The sequence below is a fragment of the Hypanus sabinus genome, chromosome 11, assembly GCF_030144855.1.
Source record: "Hypanus sabinus isolate sHypSab1 chromosome 11, sHypSab1.hap1, whole genome shotgun sequence".
Classification (NCBI taxonomy): Eukaryota; Metazoa; Chordata; class Chondrichthyes; order Myliobatiformes; family Dasyatidae; genus Hypanus; species Hypanus sabinus.
In genome coordinates this window covers 33,539,367-33,543,074 of record NC_082716.1, presented here as the reverse complement: position 1 = coordinate 33,543,074, position 3,708 = coordinate 33,539,367, and the positions used below count along the sequence as shown (strand labels likewise).

Genomic DNA, 3,708 nt, shown 5'->3' with positions numbered 1-3,708 from the left:
AACATCCCATCTTCTGTATAATACATTGATTTATGAAAGCCAATACAGTATGCCAAATTATTTCTTTGAGATCCTATCTACCTGTGATGCCACTTTCAATGTATTATGGATCAGTATTCCCAGATTCCTTTGTTCTCCCACACTCCTCAATGCTCTATTGTTCACTGTAAGACCTACCCTTGTTGGTCCTACTGAAGTGCATACCTAGCACTTGTCTGCATTCAATCCCATCTGCCATTTTCAGCCCATTTTTCCAGCTGATGCAGATCTCTCTGCAAACCATGATAGCCTTCCTCACTGTCCACCGCACCCCCAATCTTGGTGTCATCTGAAAATTTGCTGATCTAGTTAACCACATTATCATCCAGATCATTGATATATATGACAAACAAGAAAGGACCCAGCGCCGATCCCTGCGGCACACCACTAGTCACAGGCCGCCAGTCAGAGAGTCAACCCTCAACTACTAAATGTTAATTAGCCATTGTAAATTGTCCGGTGACTAAACTAGGATTAGATTGTGGAATCACTAGGCGGCATGACACAAAGAGCTAGAAATGGCTACTCCACACCGTATCGCAATAAATAAATAAATAAATAAGAGCTCAGCAGGTCAGGCAGCATCCAAGAGGAAAATGAACAGTCGCTGTTTTGGGCTGAGACCCTTCATCAGTATTTCACTAGTTCACCCAGCGTTTTTAAGTGCTACTTAACAACTGGACTAGCATCTTGTGCTAGTGATACAGAGTCCCATCAAATGGATTATGTTGCCTCACTCTCAAACTCAAGGAAATTCTGTACCATTCACAAAATAATGCCAAAGATGATAACTGAATACTGTATTTGAATCTTATGTTATGTAATTCAATACACTCCCCTCTAAAGTCACTCCTGTGGCGCTCAGTGATGAGGTAGTGGTGATAGATGACTGTGGAAAATTGATTTTAAAACCTTTATGCTGACAGACAGAGGGTGACCACACAGTTAAAAATCTTAGCAGTCTCAAACCACTTCCTACTTAATAGAAACAGGTCTGAGGTGAAGGAATCGAAGCGCTTTCAGTTCACTGAAATGACTGCTTGTCATTATATTGCCATAATTTTTACTTTTAATTCACAGAGGATAAGTTGAGGAGTAGAGGTGAAGCAGATGTATAAGTAATTTTATCAGAATCAGATTTATTATCACTCATATCAGAGTTGAAACTTGTTTTGTGGCAGCAGTTACTATAAGTTACAACAACAAATCGATAAATATATGTATATACATAAATAGATGGATAGATGAATAAATAAATAGTGAGAAAGAGGCAGTGTAATGGGTCCAAGGACTGTTCAGAAACTTAATGGCAGAGGGGAATAAAACCCCTGCTTCCTCTAAGCTCTGTGGGTCTATGGCTGTGCAGTAACAGAAATGCTCCGGCTCACATAGCCTTTGATGCTGCACAGCTGGGATTTTCTTTTTTGTAATGTGCCACACAGGTTTCAGGCCATGTAAGAATTTCATGCTCAGAGCAATGGTTGGTCCACGCAGCTGTAAAAATAAATTGAGGGAATGTCGCCTGAAACACCTGAATGTGCGTCTTCAGGCTCCTGTACCTCCTCCCTGATGGTCGTTATGAGAAGAGGGCATGCCCTGGATGGGGAGCGTGCTTAATGTTGTCCTCACTATGCAATGATTGTGACACTGAAATCAGTCTAGAGTAGCCATGTAATGCCTTTGCATGTTTAGAGATTAACAAACCAGTGTTGTGTCCCGAACAATTATTCAAACACATATTTTAATTCAGTCATTACTTACATGAAGTAAAAAAAACACTTCCCATTTCCTACACTTCAGAAATATTTGATGCATCATCTGGTCTTCTGAAAGCTTTTAGAGTGGAGATGAGGGGAGATTTCTTTAGCCAGAGGGTGGTGAATCTGTGGAATTCTTTGTGGAGACCAGGTCATTGGAGATTGATAGATTTTTGATTGGTCGGAGCATGAAGGAAAAGAGGGAGAAGGCAAGAGATTGGGGCTGAGAGGGAAAATGGACCAGCCATGATGAAATGCTGAAGCAGACTCGATGGGCCAAATGGCCTAATCTGCTGCCATATCTTCTGGTCCTATGGTCCTTTGTTTGAAGTGACATTCTTTCTCCTTTTTACATCCTTACTTCCATCAGTTTCCACTTTAGAAATAAGTTAGCTACTTTGTTACTTTGAAGTGTGGAAGACATAGTAGAAAGAAAGGACTGGCATTTATATAGCACCTCACACAATTTCCATAAAGCTTCATCATTACTAAAGTAACACTTAGAGTTTGGTCTCTACCAAAGCGTTGAAAACGTAGTAGTAAAATTATATTGAATGAGATCCTACATGAGGTGTGTAATTGACGTAATAAATTTTTCTTTACAAAATCAAGATGTTGAAAATACTCAACAGGTCTAACATTTTGACAAACAGTTCTGAAAAATGATCACACATATGTAACTCGTTTCACTCTTCATAGGTGCGCCCTGACTTTATGTATATTTCCACTATTTTCAAGGTTTCTTTCAAGTTTCTATCACTAGATTTGCTTTTGAAATCTTTTTGTTTAAGCCTCATTGATTGGGAGGAATCTGGTACTGGTCAGTGGCATTAAAAAGGTTGAGAACCCCTGATTTAGAGTACCACAAGCCACACCACCCAGCATCCCACCTACTTGACCCTAACCTAGTCAGAGGACAATTTATACATGGTAAATGGTAGGGCATTGAGGAATGCAGTAGAACAGAGTGATCTAGGAATAATGGTGCATAGATCCCTGAAGGTGGAATCTCATGTGGATAGGGTGGTGAAGAAAGCGTAGAAGGTTGAGGGGGGACTTAATAAAGGTATTTAAAATTATGAGAGGGATAGATCGAGGTGACATGGATAGGCTTTTTCCATTGAGAGTAGGGAAGATTCAAACAAGAGGACTTGAGTTGAGAGTTAAGGGGCAAAAGTTTGGGGGAACTTCTTTACTCAGAGAGTGGTAGCTGTGTGGAACAAGCTTCCAGTAGAAGTGGGAGAAGCAGGTTCGATATTGTCATTTAAAAAAAATTGGATAGGTATATGGACAGTAAAGGAATGGAGGGTTATGGGCTGAGTGTAGGTCGGTGGGACTAGGTGAGAGTAAGCGTTCGGCACGGACTAGAAGGGCCAAGATGGCCTGTTTCCGTGCTGTAATAGTTATATGTTATATGGTTAATTTAGAATGATCAACTAACCTACAAACTGCTATGTTTTTGGACTGTGGGAGGCAACTGGAGCACCTAGAGCAAACTCACGTGTTCACAGGGAGAACGTACAAATTCCATACAGTTGGCACCGGAATTGAACTCCAAACTCCAACACCCTGAGCTGTGATAGCGTCATACTAACTGCTGCACTAACATAGCACCCCAAAAAATATGGAATCTGTGTCATCGTTGCACAGCGGCCATGCTAATCTTCTCTGTGTCATTCCAGTTATAGTATATGTGCTGTCAAAGTGAACACAAAGTTTTTAATTATTATTTTTTATGACTGTACTATGTAAACAACCAAGTTAACACATTTGATTGGCACAGTGATTTCATATAAATACTACAGGAAAAAATTGAGGTGTACTTATTTGGCAAATAGTATCTACTCTACCTGCTTGATCTGAGTTCTAGTATTAATGCATATTTCTGCATTTAATGTGTGTGAATAATTTT

At 40.0% G+C, this 3,708-nt stretch overlaps 1 pseudogene; it reads right to left on the bottom strand.

Annotated features, from left to right (window-relative positions):
• Positions 1 to 3,414: 3,414 nt before the first annotated feature.
• On the bottom strand, positions 3,415 to 3,508 carry LOC132402363 (U6 spliceosomal RNA; annotated as a pseudogene).
• Between the last annotated feature and the right edge of the window lie 200 nt (positions 3,509 to 3,708).